Source organism: Cheilinus undulatus, linkage group 8 (assembly GCF_018320785.1).
Source record: "Cheilinus undulatus linkage group 8, ASM1832078v1, whole genome shotgun sequence".
Taxonomy (NCBI): domain Eukaryota; kingdom Metazoa; phylum Chordata; class Actinopteri; order Labriformes; family Labridae; genus Cheilinus; species Cheilinus undulatus.
In genome coordinates this window covers 32,032,922-32,048,635 of record NC_054872.1, presented here as the reverse complement: position 1 = coordinate 32,048,635, position 15,714 = coordinate 32,032,922, and positions in this window count along the sequence as shown.

Here is a 15,714-nt window from a genome sequence, read left to right as displayed (position 1 = left end):
AAAAAGTGGCAAAAATCTGATGTTTAATGTCAAAAAGAGTTTTATAAAATGGGAGTAAAGTGGCATAAGAGTAGAAAAAATGGCAAAAGAGTGGCAATGTAGGGTGAAAAAATAGCAAAAATTGATTTAAAGTAGGGAGCACAGTGGGTCGAGTGGTTTAAGGCACTACCCATGTACACGGGCGGCCCAGGTTCAAATCCAGCCTGTGGCCCTTTACCGCATGTCTCTCCCCACTCTCTCCCCTGTTTCTGAGTCTATCCACTGTTCTTCCTCTATCAAATAAAGGCTTGAAAAGGCCCAAAAATAAATCTTAAAAAAAAGGATTAAAAGTTGTGATACACCTCAAAAATGGGTTAAAAGTGACACAAAAAGTTAAATGGGTTAGAAATTGCAAAAAGCAATGGCAACAATGGGTGCAAAAAGTGTTGAAAGGGGTTGAAAAGCAGCACAAACAATTCCAACATCAGAACAGTAAGAGTTTGACACAATTTTCAGGTCCAAAATGAGGTTGCTGTTAGCCAGGACGCAAGCACTATTTTTCACATCCAACATACATGCACTGATATCATCAGTAAATCACATCTGGCGAGGGCCCATTCTCTGGGTTTCTCAGAGGCCCAGACAGTTCTATGGGCAGTCCTGGGCACAGACAAAATGCTATACACACTTTCACCCGAGCTTGAACAACCATACACACGGTCCTCTCTCTCCGTCTCACACACTTTGAAGACTCTTTCACCCAGGTGCACGGTCCCACACCTGTTGTGGCAGCTCTCTGTAATTAGCCCAACACAATTATCATTGGTGGATGGAGGGGGGTGTGCGTGAAGACAATGGGGCAGTTATTCTCTCCCTATCATCTCCTGCTCTCCCCCTGCTGTCGAGTAATGAAAGATTCTTCCCTTCTTCAAAGAGACGGAGTTTCCTACAAAACAGCTGAGTCAGAGGAGAAAAGAGAGAGGGATGAAAAGAAAAGGAGAACAGTAGGGAGGCGAGTGCGGTAATGCAATGCTGCTGGTGTTAGGCCCAGTGGACCACAGTGATTGTGTTCATTGTTGTTACACACAGGAGTCATTTTCAGGAACCAGAGAAGGCCCGTAGCTCTAACACTGAACGCTAACAACTACAGCCTGGCATGGCTTCAGTTTCTGTTTGTTATCTGGTAACACTTTACCTGGGCCCTGCGTCATCCTGAAGCCCAGCAGTAAAAGTAGGGTTTTCAAGTCAGACGTCAGGGAAAAGGGCAAAATACCATGACTGTAAGGCTACTGATGAAGGTTTGGGAAAACATGCTTTATCAGGAAACCAGAGGGGAAACTGTGAGAGAGAGAGAGTCCACAGTAGTCATCATTCCCAAATTTTGCTGGATCTGGTTTCTTATAGCAGTGGAGACCTAAAATTGTTTTCTTTATCCTTGTCTCACATGGCAAGGGGAGCAATTTTGGAAATATTTAAAGACCTGGCTGTTTGGGGCACAGTCACTCGAGAGTCAGCTCCAGTCTGAAACAAAAGTGAGAGTGGAATATTGTGCATAGCTTCTGGCGTTGGTAGGAAACATGGAATCAGGGGAATCTCTGTCAAGTCACAGACAGACAAAAAGACAGACCGGGGGAGTAGGAATCCACGTGAAGTTTGAGACAAGTCATGAGAAGGTCAGAGGTGCCGAGAGGGAAATCAGCAAGAAGCAGACAGACGACAGACTGTGGCTGACGACTTGAGGTGGATGAAATGGACAGTGGGGCCTCAGTGAGATGACTAAAAGGCCAAGAGAAAAGCCTCCGTCCCCCCTCAAGGGGTAGATCTGTTTTCTCCTGGTTACGTCACCCGTACGTGAAATGCACACAAACTTTTTTTGGTGCATGCACCTACACATGAATGAAGGCGAGTGCACGTAGAGCAAGGGTATAAAAGAACGCCTGTGAGGTCAGATCCAACAGGCTGAGGCTGTCCACTGTTAGAGGGAATGGCCGGCTGAGCCTCGCAGTCTCACTGGCAGCTAAAACCATCACCACCAACCACTGCACCCTTGCCTTGCCCTGCCCTGCATCGGCCTTCTCTCAACTGGTGGCTGTCTGTCCTGGCCCGCTGATGCCGTTTCTCGTGGTTTATGTGTGTGCTTTTCATTTGGGACGGGGCCAGTGCCACCAATTTGGAACTGGTGGTCTTTTCCTATTTTCCAAAATGCCCTCATCTACCTTTTCCCTCCTTTCCTCCTGTTTTCCTGCCTCTCTTACGTTCTTGCTCAGTATGTTTCTCTCGGGCCAGGGGGCCTGTGGGCCTGTGGGTAGGGGCCTTATTCCATCAGCCTGGGGCTTCTGTCAGAGGCTTGTTCCATTTTGCGTCATGGTGTTGACTGAGCGGACCCCACACTTAACTCCCATAGAGCAATGGGGTTGGGCGGCAGGGCGGCCGGCGAGGGCTAACGTGGCCCCGTGTTCAGCGTGGTAATCTGATGGCCATGTTTATTTTATGCAGCTCCCCTTTGATGGAGCTGAAAAAGTCTTTGGGCTTTTTGTTTCAGCACTTTCACTGCCAGGTCAGAGGTGCTCGCCGTGGTTACGCTCAGGAAGAATAATATTTGCCCTTATATTCGCTCCAAACAGGCTTTTTTCCATATTAGTGTCAGGGATACTCTGTGGCTTTCTGCCTTCCACTGATTCGGCACATTGAAGGTGAAGGGTGGTGGTGGAGCGCACCTCAAAAGCATTGCTCCCTGGAGGATAACAGGGTTGTTCCACAGGTCGTCCCCGGGCCTTGTTCCTATACCCCTGAGTGAACCCCCCAGTCACACTCTGCTGCAGATCTGAGAGACAGCCCTGCAGCCATATATATAAGTCCCAGTAGTGAAGGAAAACACACACATAAACACATGAAAACACTCTCCCTCCTGCTTGGCTGCCCCGGACTCCACCTCAGCTGTCAGTCGTCCAAACCTCCCAGGGGTTCGTTTTAATGGAGTTACCAAAAAAACAGTTACCTCTACTTGTCTGCTTGTGCCTCATCTCAAAACTCACACACCCATCTATCTGCCTTGTGTCAGCTGTTTTAGAGCGTCATTATACAAGGCTCTGATCTAAGGCAGCAAATCACGTACAATGAATCAAATTCTGACCTCTAATTGTGCCATAAAGCACAATCAAAGCCTCGTTTATTACCGCACTTATTGTCTACTTTTGAGCTCTTCTGACCTGGGAAAGTTGGAGCTTGAAGGACTTGCAGAGTCATGCAAGAATGCTTCTACTTTGAAGATCAGTCCATTTTTTTGTAGAAAGAGCCCAGATTGTGGCCGGAACATTTCTATTTGCCTCAGTTTTGTTGTTTTAATTGGCTTATGTCTGCGCTGCTACCATTACATTACAGGAATGAACGATTTTAGAATGAGATAAGGCACACAGGGGAGTTTTAAACAGATAATGTTTCACTTCCTGCTCAGTCAGTCGTTATTTATGATCTGAATAGAAAAAAAAGCTGATAAAAATGGAGCAACAAGTACACATGAGCATGCATTAATCGAAACTAGATCTCAATGAACCACCTCCTATCTTTCCGTTGGAGATGAATGGAAAAGAAGGACTTCCTGTCCTCCTCCGTATCCGATTATCTACCTTTCTGTTCTAACACATTAGGCATGTTTCTGGCCTCCCCTGTGACTCTGAGGTATGTGCTTACTCACAGATGAAGGAGTCTATCCTCTGATGTAATCCAGGGGAAACAAGAGGGGGGAAACTACGCTGGTGGCAGGTAATCCAATCCCTTCTGGTGCAATTGGGGAGCTCAAAACAATTAGCCACGTGCTGCCCCCAAATCAGCACCAGCAGTGAGACAGATTTGCTGTAGACTTGTTAGAAATGATGATGCAAAGTCAGACTTAGTAGGTCACGATTGAAGTAAAGCTAATCTGGATCAAGGTTTGGCAACGCTACATTCAAAGTAATCATGAAAGCCTCTGCAGATGGCACAGTGTGGGAGACAGTAGAAAGCCAGTCAGTGAGTCATAAAGGAGAGCTGTCAGTCAAACACAAGAATCCACTGGCAAGACGTTTGCCTGTGAGGTGTGTGTATGTTTGACCTCTTGTTTCCACTCACTGTCACCTGCTGATTAAAGAGGTTTGCCTTTCCTCTGACAAGCTCCTATCTGTGCTCTCTTCCTGTACATGTGTCATCTATCGTTCTCACCCGGCACCCTTTGGACCGGTGATAGTGGGTTTTACGTCTTTACTTGCATTATCTCTGTTTTTAGTCATTCTCTTCCATGGCATCACTTTGTTTGTCTGAACCCAAGCTCTTGAGTTGGTCATATACACCATATTCACGAGATGACTGTTTTCCTTTGACATAAGGCTAAGGATGGGAAGCTCAAATATTGTTTTAATGCTGTGGTGCTTTATTTTTAGATTTTAGCTCATGTGAACTTAAGAAAAACTTTCAAAAATACATTGTTTAATTTAGTGATGTATGAGGAATTTTTGAACAGACTCAAATAACTGATAATCTCTTTCTCCTGATGGATGGTACCTTACCAGTGCCTATAAAAATCATACACCCCTTGGATGTTTTACCCTTTTATTGATTTGATAAATTAATCATAGTCAATATAATTTCGCTTTTGATGAAAAAGAAAATTACAAAAAAAAAAGCTCTTTAATGTCAAAAAACGTCATGTAAAATAAGTGACTGCAGCCCTTTTCAAATCCAGCCATAAATTCTCTATTGGATTGAAGTCTGGGCTTTGACTCAGCCCCTCCAGAATATTCACCCTGCTGTCTTAAAACCATTTTCCTTGAAGCTTTTGCTGTAGACTTCATGTCATTTATTGGAAATGAATGTCCCAAGTTGTAGTCCTAAACAAGATTACCCTCCAAAACTTTCCATTGGTGTTTCCACATTTTACCACTTTGATTTTACCCTCTACCTTTACAAGCCTTCCAAGGCCAGCTGCCCAGAAGCATCCCCACAGCATGATGCTGCCACTACTGTGCTTCACAGTGGGGATGGTGTGTTTGTGGCGATGTACAGTGTTTGGTGACCAACAAACATAGTGTCTTGTCTGATGGCCAAGATGCACCATTTTTCATCTCATTAGACCAAAGAAGTCTATGGAGACTCCCACATGCGTTTTGGTGAACTCTAGTCCAGATTGAACTTTCTTTTTTCTTTGCCACTCTCTCATTAAGCTTTACCTTGTGAAGTACCTGGACAACAGTTGTATGCAGTCTCTTCCATCTCAGCTGCTGAAGCTTGTAACTCCTTCAGATTAGTTGTAGGTGTCTTGGTAGCCTCTCTTACCAGTCTCTGTCACTCAGTTTTTGAGGAAGGCCTGATCTAGGCAGATTTAAACATGTTCCACATTCCTTCCTTTTCTTGATGATGTTTTTAACTGAACTCCAGGGATGTTTTATGCCTTGAATATTGTTTTGAATCCATCCTCTGACATATACTTTTCAATAACCTTTTAAAAGTTACTTGGAGTGTTCTTTTGTCTTCATGGTGGAATGGTAGCCAGGAATTCTGATTAACCAGTGACTGGACTTTCCATACACAGCTGTCTTTATACTACAACCATCTGATGCACATTCCCTTCACTCACATGATCCCAACATCACTAATTGTGAGACTACTTGCACCAACTGCCTGGACCTCTTTTGAGTAAGGTCAGTCACATTTAAGCCAATATTTATAGTCTCTTATTTTATATTACATATTTTTGTTTAATCAACAATATTTTGTAGTTGTGTTTTTAACTTTGACATTAAAGAGGATTTTTTTGAAATTTTGTTTTGTCAAAAAGCCAAATCATACTGATGATGATTGATTTTAAAATCAATTAAAAAACTGTGAAAACTATCTTTTTCAATCATTGACCCCCCAAAGAAGTTTATTTTTGGGTAAGATTGGTTACCTAAAGATTTGCATGTATGCAATGATGAGCAAAGACATTTATAGCAGTTGTAACTGATATCACATGGAGCTTCTCGCAAACTACATCTTATTTTTATTAATTTGAATATTTCTCATAATTGGAGTAAAATACTGGGGCAAGTACCGGTCATATTTCAAAACATTATTAAATTTGGCTGATCAATTAAGGGCAAAATGGTACAAAATAAAGAAATATTTGGGAGCCAAAAAGAGCCTGCTACAGAGATGACAGAGATACAAGCTAGAGACATTGAATTGGTATGAACTTGTCAGATTTACACCTGTCAATGTGAAAACAGGTGTGCAATACGTTTAAAGTGTTTGAGCTTCCCACACTGAGCGTGATGTCAGAGGTAGTAGAACATGACACGGTCTCTTTCCAGTTATCCAATCCTGTACCATTCCTTTCCCAGTTCCTTGTAAGTTTGTCACAATCCCATTCTTATCATCACTCTCAGTTCCTATGGATAGCCACTGTTACTACACTCATGACTGTCCAGGCATCCTGTTCCACCCCCTCCTACCCCACTCTTTGTCGTCATCGCTTTCATTTCTCCCTGGTGATTGTCTGTGCTCCCGTTGATTCTGGGCTTTCAGTCCAGTGTGCTGCAGGGAATTTCCTTTCTACCGTTCACTGGGCCATTCCTTGCATTCCTGGCGTGCTTCCTGGCACTACCGGGGGTCCAGCCAGATATGAGGGCGTCTGTAATACAAGGCAGACACAGGCTAACTGACACCATTCATACATCCAGTGGTGTGACCTTGTGATGAGAATGCACGGTGGGGTTAACAGAAAGAGGGTGAGGAGCCAGGGAGAATGGCGTGTAATGGTTATGTGTGTGAACTTTTTGCCAAAAATAGACATTCAAGATAGCTTTCATTTTTAAGTCCTTGACTCACAGGCTTGTTTTTGATAAAAGGAGACATGCAAGGCATTTAAATATCTCCTGACGGAGCAGTTTGTGGCTAATTGGCAACAGTAGGGGGTCAGAGTGCACATAAACATCGGGAACAAGAATAGAGAGATTAGAATAACTTTCATGTCATTCCTCTTAGTCAGAGCTTCCAATAAAAAGGTGGTCTGCCAAATGCACACTAAACAAAGCCTGGGCAAATTCTTTCAATGAAAAAGGTCTAATTGAGGGACGGGGTTGTGACAGGTCATGCAGATGTAGGAGGAAAAGATGGCCCTCGCAGTCAGACTTGTCAGCTGTAGATAATGATAATGCCGGTTAAGAAGAATGCATGCAAACACATTACTTCCATATCTTATTTTCAATACTCCAAAGATAAGATAGCATGTCCAAGAAGAATGAAGGAAAAATGGTTCATGGCTTATATAAACAGTTACGGTCAATGTTTTTTTCAGAATGCATTAAAAAAGCAGTGATAAAACAGCAGCAGTCTCAAAGATGAAGACACTGTGTCTTCTGTGCCGTGTTTTCAAAGTCACTTTAAACCAAAGTTGACATTTCAGTGAACTTGAAGCCCGCCTCTCCTCCCTGTGCGGTCAAAGAGCAGCTTACTGAATGTGGAGAGAAGCCCTTTTTGATTTCCAAACATTTTTAAAACACTCTGCCTCCAGATCTCTTGTCTGGAGCTTTCTGCTCCTGTATGGTATTTCAAAACATAAACAGCTACAGCACACGGATATGAAATTTCCTTTCCTGTGTTTGCGCTCAGTTTATGATGAAAATGACACACTCTGCATGGCTGACGCACAGGAAGTGGTCAGTTAAACGGCGGTAGAATCAATACAGCTGCCCATGTGCTCTGTTATAAGTTGTGTTATCTGCTATCATTGTTGTAGGAGGTTGATTTACGAGTGTCAGTGGGTAACAAGCGTTAATTTAATCAAAGGCCAGTGATTGAGAGGCCTGATGTGCGTCAGCGTTGACAGAAACAGCCATGCAATGTCAGGTTAAAAGGGGCAGTGGGCTATAAATTGTTTTAAATGCTTGAGTGAACGGTCTAAAGATTGGGACAACAGACGTAAGTGTATGTGTGTCTCTATGAGTTTGTTTGTGAGTGTGTCCATCTGTCCTGCCTCCCCCTCCATGAGACTGAGGTCACTTCATGCTGACAAAGTCCCTCCGTAGGGCTAACTGTGACGTCACACAAGTCTTCATCCTTTTGTCTTCCCGCTCCCCCTCGCCCTTTTTTTCCCGTCGTGTCTCAAAGCCCTGCTGCCCTCTTAATCACACACACACACATAAAAGCCCTCCCCATTTCCCAAGAGTTTGTCAGCAGCTCTCAGCTTCCGTAGAATAACACGACAACAGGCTCTGTGTTCAGCTGACGCAGACGCACGGCGCGCCGGCAAGTAGTGGTCAGCTCTGATACAGTATACATCAGTCAAAGACAAACACATAAACACAGATGTAGTAGCTCACCACAGAAACGGTGCAAGACTAACAAAAGGATGAAAAAATGCACGAGTAGTGTATCCGGGATAACTTTTCTACACGCTGAGGAATGCACCCAAAATAGGAACCACACTTTAACTCTCCCCTGGTTCCTCTTTGTAAAGCTGAGCAGTTACTTAAAATTTAAATGAAATTGCAATATACCTACTGCAATTTTCAAATTGCAGATGGTGCAACATTTCTTTAATCTACAACGTGTGTTAAAATACCTATTTAATACTTTTTTTTTTGCAGCAGAGATGTTATGCTCTACACATCAGGCAAACATTCATCATTTTATCAGTTTTTCTTGATCAAAATGAGAATGACATAAAAATGATCACTCCCTTTAAGATGAGAATTAATACTGAATTTGCAAAATGAGTCAAATAATTCCAATAAATGTATATATATTTTTAATCATTCAACTCTACTTCTAACGTATAGTGTGTTGGTTTAATATAGAATGATTTATTGCTTGTGTTTGCTGAAAAATACATAAGGACCTAAAAAAAATAGAGAATAAAGTAAGAGGAACTGAAATAACTTTATGGGAAATTTCATTTATTAATTGCAAAAGAAGCAAAAACAAAAAGGTGGAAAAGTGGCAAAAATGGGCTACAAGTGGCAAAAATCCACAGCATTAAAAAGTTGGCTACGAAAGGTAAATGTTGATTAAAAAATGGTGAAAAGCGGTTAAAAAGACGCAAAAAAAAAAGGTTAAAAGTGGCTAAAAAGGCTAAAAGTGGCAAAAATGGGTTAACAGTGGCAAAAAATGGGTAGGTGGCAAAAATGAGCAAGGCAAAAAACGGGAGGAAAAGATGGTGAAAAGCGGTTCAAAGGTGACAAAAATGGGATAGTGGCAAAAATGAGCAAGACAAAAAACGGGTGGAAAAGATTGTGAAAAGCAGTTCAAAAGTGGCAAAAATGGGATAGTGGCAAAAATGAGCAAGGCAAAAAAACGGGTGGAAAAGATGGTGAAAAGCGGTTCAAAAGTGGCAAAAAATGGAATAGTGGCAAAAATGAGCAAGGCAAGGCAAAAACAGGCAGGAAAGATGGTAAAAAGAGGTACAAGAGTGGCAAAATGGTTGAAAAGAGTCAAGTTGTGTAGCAGTGGCAAAAACAGGAGGGAAAATGTGGTGAAAAGTGGTTAAAAAGTGGCAAAAAATGCATTAGAAGTGGCAAAAATATGCAAAAAGCTGCAACAATGGGTTAGTAGTGGAAAAAGTGGAAAAATGGGTGGAAACCGTGATGAAAAGGGGTCTTATAGTGGCATGAATAAGTAAGTTAAACATCAGAACCTAATAACAGCTTGACACAATAGGAGTCACTGCACTACCAGCCATGGCTGAAAACCACCTACATTTGGCTGGATGGTGCGTTTCAATGTCAAGCCCTGGTAGTTTTCATAAGTAGGACCATCTAAATTAGTGTTTAATAACTTGAATATATAAAATTCTTTTGCTTTTAAAAACTTGAGTCTTTCATTCATATATAAGGAAGGCCCACTCCATGGACTCAACCATGTTGGATTTTGGAAACTTCTATGTTTGTACAGTACCACACAAGGGACAAAATAACAGATAGGCATAGTTTTAAATTCCACTAATTGGCACCAAAGGTGTCATTTCGATCTAGAATCGGACTATTAAGCTCAGTTCAGACCAAAGATTCACAGTGCCATGAGACAGTTTTAAAATTTTGTTAGATGAGCTGCAGCAAGTCTTAACTGAGCCCTTGAAGCAGGAATCAAGCCATCTGATGCTGTCACCAGTGATTCAGCTTGTTAAGTTGCAGGCAGCCGATTGGAGGACGTTGCAGGCAGACAAATGTTAAAAATATGAATCTCTCTTTGAAAGGCTATAAACACCAATTTTGTTGGATAAAATCATGCTATGAATTTTGGATGTTTTCACACAGACTTCCGTCTCTAAACACTTCTGTCTCCTCCATTGGCTGCACGTCCTGCTTAATTGCACAGCTAATGGAGGAGACAGGAATGTTGTAAACAGGCTGAAGTTTCTGTGTGAAAACTTTAAAATGATAGATGTAATAGTTTTTTGTAAGATGTATTTTTGGGCTTTTATGTCTCAACTTGTTGGGGAAGGTCAGTGGATGGAATCAGAAGGTAAGCAGGATGTGTGGGGCTGTATGAGAAGATTCATGAGAAATTAAAGGCTGTAGGAGCTAAATTTGTCTGTGGAAAAGCAATTCTTCTCTGCAGATATCTTCATTATAACAAGACTGAGCTAGCAATGCATTTTTGTGTTTATATGTGCCGTAAAATTACGCTGCCCTCCTAGGATGGTGATGACAAGGAGGTTTTAGAAATGAATCACTCTTGTGCATCTGTATGTGATATAAATTTTATACATTATCATGATGACAAAAACACATGATAACAGTAGACATGCAGTATTGTCCCTCTTGTAAAGACATATTTATTGTGCAGAAACTTAGGAAAAATTTCCTTTATAATAAGTGATCCTAGAGTAGTTGCTATGGAAATGATGCATTGTCTCCTCTCCTTGCAACATACGAACTGGTCAACTGCATGTTACAACCAGTCTTGTTGCAAATCTTTGATCTGAACTAGGCTTTAGATGTCACTGATATTTCCAGTTTTACATTCTGTACCTTTAAATTGCAATTCCAATATTGGAAAAAAAATCTAAATTAGATTATTTTCCACAATTGCCCAGCCCTTTTCAGCAATGCAGACATGCTACAGGCAGGTGATCCAACACTTACATGCACATGCTTCACTGCATGAGCTCTGACTGTTGAAAACCTGCACTGTTCCCATGTCATAGATCCTCCTGAACATCCAACTGCACCCGTAGAAATAGAGAAGAGAAGGAGTGAGGGATGTGAAGTGGAAGTAAGATGAGGTGACTGAGTTGAGGGAAGCACTCCGAAAGAAGGAAGAGACAAGTAGAGAGAGAGGGATGCAGACAGGACAAGCAATGACAAGGGAGGAAAGAATGTTTTAGGCGACTGAGAATGGCGGTGAGAGGAGTAAAGGGGGGAGAGCCGAAGGAGAGAACGGGAGCTCTGAGACAGGCCTGGGCTCTCCAGTGTATTAACACCCGTCTGAGATGAAGCGAGCAAGCAGGGGAGATGGAAAGAGTGTTTGCACAGTAAAAAGTTCCTTTTGCGTGGGTTGCTTGCTTCCTGGTGTACCCCCCCCCCCCCTTACTTCTTACTTTCCTTCTTACACTCTGTCTGTGACCTATTGCTTCAACTAGTTCATTCAGAGATTTCCTCACTGGCAGACGCAGAACTGCTCGGGAGCAATGAGAGTAAGAGGAAACGTGAGCAGGTGAGCAACACAGAGTCAGCCAGGGAGAAGGTTTTGACTGACTCACACGCATGCACATACACACATGCACACACACACGTACACTGTATTTTGTCACAAAGCATGGAGTTTGGTTTTCAAACAAAATGAGCCTTGTAAATGTGTTTAATAGAGAGCTGAATTAAACATTTTGCCCCAACTGTTTCTGCAGGGAGAGACTTTTGCCTCATGCTCTCTCTTTCATCCCTGCATCCTGCCCTCTGTGCTGCTCTGAGCTAAGCCAGTAAGGAAACCTGCAATAATGATGCTGGTTAATGTCTCCCTTTAATGGTCCAATTAAAAAGGCTAAGCAACAGATGCGCAACAGCCATATCTGCTCCCAGTGGGCAGCTCACATGAAAAAGGAAGCAAGCAATTGGCACGCATAATCTGCAAATCACATCTTTGTAGAGTTTTCTCAAGTGAAGACAGAGGGAAGACAGAGAGGGAGGGTCTCATGTCATATATCCATCTAAAAGAGGACAAAAGATCTTCAACCCCAATCATTACCAGTCAGAGAGAAGTGAGAGTAAGAGACATCCCTTTATTGCCCAATGACCACAGCCCCCTTCTGTGTGTCACTATTTCTCCCTCAAACCCCCCTGAACTATTAACACTCTCACTTGGTCTCTGACGTAGGTTTAAGTAAGGGGATGAGTGGAGAGGAGAAGGGGGGTTTGATGGCAGCAGTTGACAAGTTGGGTTTAAGTTACCATGACAATTCCCCTGACAGGATACCCCCGCCAGAATCACGCACTTGGCAGCAGGCTGAAGAGAATGAAAGGGGATGAAATGACGGAGTAGAGAGGAGTTAAAGGGGAGTAAATATTAACAGTAATAAGGAAGACTTCTGCTGTTTTTTTTCCTTTGAACATAATCACTACATTTGTTTACACTTGCCCTGCTGGAATTCCCTGAAGGAAATGAGGTGTGATGTAAAAATGATGAATTTATTACTATTCCTTGAATCCTTTTTACTATCTGCAGTGTTGCGTCATGACTGGCATTTGCATTGTTTGCACACGACAATGTGAGGTAAGCAGAACATGAAATATAACCCTCAAATCCACAAGACTGCCTTAACATTTACCTGAACATGGTTATTAAGACTGGTGGGCAAACACTTTTGGGAAACCCCTCATAACCACAACAGGCTGATTTGGTATTTGTTCTCATAATCTGACTCTAACCCTAATCACACTAAAGTAAACACTGAACAAACATCCCAGTCTAATAAAAAAGGATATTGTCGCTCAAGCTCTTCCTTGTCAGATGAATGAACTCTGTAGAGGATAAGACTGGATTTGGTTAAATCAAAGTTTTTAAAGTGCCTCTGGCAAATACCGAATGACTTGCGCAACTGTGTGGATTATGAACCCAGCAAAAGGTGAGCAAAGACTGTGAGGCTCTCAAATGTTTTGAAGCCTGCGTAATAATGTGTGAATACATGCCATGGCGCACAGGAAACCTAGTGTAAAGCATGAAGGATTTGAGTGAAGCTTGTGTGAGTAAAGTTTGTCTGGCAGCAGGGCCTGGCAGGCCCTGTCACAGGTTCCCCTTCCTCTCTGATGTCTTTGAGGTCGCAGTCTGAGTGTCTCACTCTGTTTCTCCTCCTATGGTGGTTTACACAGATTGGTGATGTAATGGGTAGCATATGAAGGCCACACACAAACACAAGCAGACGCACACACAAACACTGGTGCTCATGCACGATATACAGACACCGCACTTATACCACCACATACCCATAATTACACACATATACTGTATGCACACCCATTTACACAAACCCTGGATTCCCCCTTTTCCAACAAGCATGTGCCGCCGCTGTGATCACTCTCTCACACACAAAAACAAAAGTCTAAACAAAGATACATAAGCCTTTTTACTTTGCCGACTGACATCTCTTCACATTCACACATACTCCACACACTTAAAGGGCACCCACCGGTGTCATAGTGTGAGTTATCAGTGCTGGCGGACGGCCTAACAGAAGGCTGTGTGCTTCAGAACCACCCAGGAGACCCCCATCATGAGACTCAGCCCAGAGAGGCAATGAGGGAGAGTGACTAACTTCACTTTTTCTTTTCTTCTCTCCCCAGCTGTGTCTTCAAACGGCCCTTTGATGTGGGAAATTAAAAAGAGCGAGTGTGTCAATATCTCCCTACGTCCAACCACACTCATCTATTTCCTCTCCTTCTCCTTTGCTCCTCCTCGCTCAGCTTTTCTTCTCTGCTTCTGACCCAAGAAGACTGAGTATGACCCCTTTTAACCACAACAAGTCCGCCACCCACTCGCTGCCACCGGGCCCTCATCATTTGGAGGGTGTTTGTTTGTCTGTGTAGGCCGACCACCGGACTGGCAACTATGTGTGTATACGTGTATGAGTGTGCGAGTGTGCGCATTCAAGGCCCACCCCTAATTATTTTCTAACCACACCATGAGTGTATGTCTGTGAATGAGGGTCTCCTAATCTCACACCCAGACTCAAAAACTTTTTCTTCCTACTTCCTCCTGGTCTCTCCCTCTCTATGACTTTGTGTGGCATTGAAATATACCATCTACTACTATTGGACAAATATTAGTTGTTGGTTAATTTAGACAAACATACATAGTGCTGATTTTCCAAACAGGTGCCATTATATAGCTGCAAAAACTGAAGAAGGCTCAATGTGATAAAACAATTTCAAGAGATAAGACCAGTTGATAGACATATAAAGAATTACTTAAAGGCAGTAGAAAATTCTTCAAATTGTGACTAAAGAAGTAGTGGGTTAAGTGTTTTGCCCCAGGACACACTGACATGTGACTGCAGGGACTGGGGATTGAACCCCCAGCCTTCTGGTTGAGAGAAGACCGACTCTACCGAAGACCACAGCCGCTCCTTATATTAGCCAAACCTTGCCAAAGTTTCTTTTACATTAGAGCTACAGATTTCCCAAATAAGGGTCTTTGCCAATTAACAGCATTTATTGCCATGGCAGCACCCACAACGTTAACCTTGCAGAGCCAGTGGATTAATTAGGCAGGTCCACCTCACAAGGCTTCAAGCTGAAACCCTTGCTCCTAGTGGAGACTGACCATACCAATTGGTGCCTTGACGAGAAAGAAGCCTGTAAACAATGGTGGAGATGAGATAAGCATGGATGTAGCTATAGCAGCAATTTTATCAGAAACCACACTGAAAGCCTTTCTTTTTTGCTCTTCACCCAACCAGCTTCAACAAGAGTCCAATTTACCAACTGGCTCCACTGATAGTCAAGAATTATGTATTGATATGACTAGGCAGCCTGTCAAGCTCCTCAAGCTCCCATTGGGGAGTTTACCGACTGGGCAAGTGCATGCCCACTATGTCATGTTTTTTTGCTCTGATTGTCCTCAATATGAAAAGCAGAAGGTTTGTCAAATCACTCTCCAAGTTTTTTTTCCTTTAAAGGTTCTGCTCTTTCCAAACACCATGTATGAAATTTTGCCCAGATGGATGTGAAATACATCCCATGCCACTGATATGTGAAACAGCCTATTCCAATTCCAAAGTGCTTCTCACTGGTGCTTGTTGTTAGTTCAACTTCAACTTCCCTCGATAGTGACCATGTAGTTTGAATAGCTGTGTGTGCTTAAATTTCCCTTTATTCAAGGAAGTAATACCATGAAAACATGAAAATAGTTTAGGAATCCTGTCCTGGCACTGAAGGCAGCTTCAGATTAGGGATTGATGTATATGTTGTAGTTAGGTTGGTTTGTCCACCATTGTTTTTAACAAAGCTGATATCAATAGTCTAGCCCCATCTTGATTTTGATTGTTTAGTGAAAGAGAGCTGATATTAAAAAGCTCAGTGGTGTTTGAAAAGTTGAAATATTTTAAACTGAAAACGCAATGGTAGTAAGAAGCTGATGCTGAGGGCATACTTGCACTCAGGATATGCTGAAAACACTAAACTGAGCTGGTTTTGAATTGAAAATGTGCACTGTCAGCACAAAAAACTGGCAATGGACAATGGCCATAATTGATGTGTTTAATCTACACATTGGTTCTTTTGCTGTTGGGTT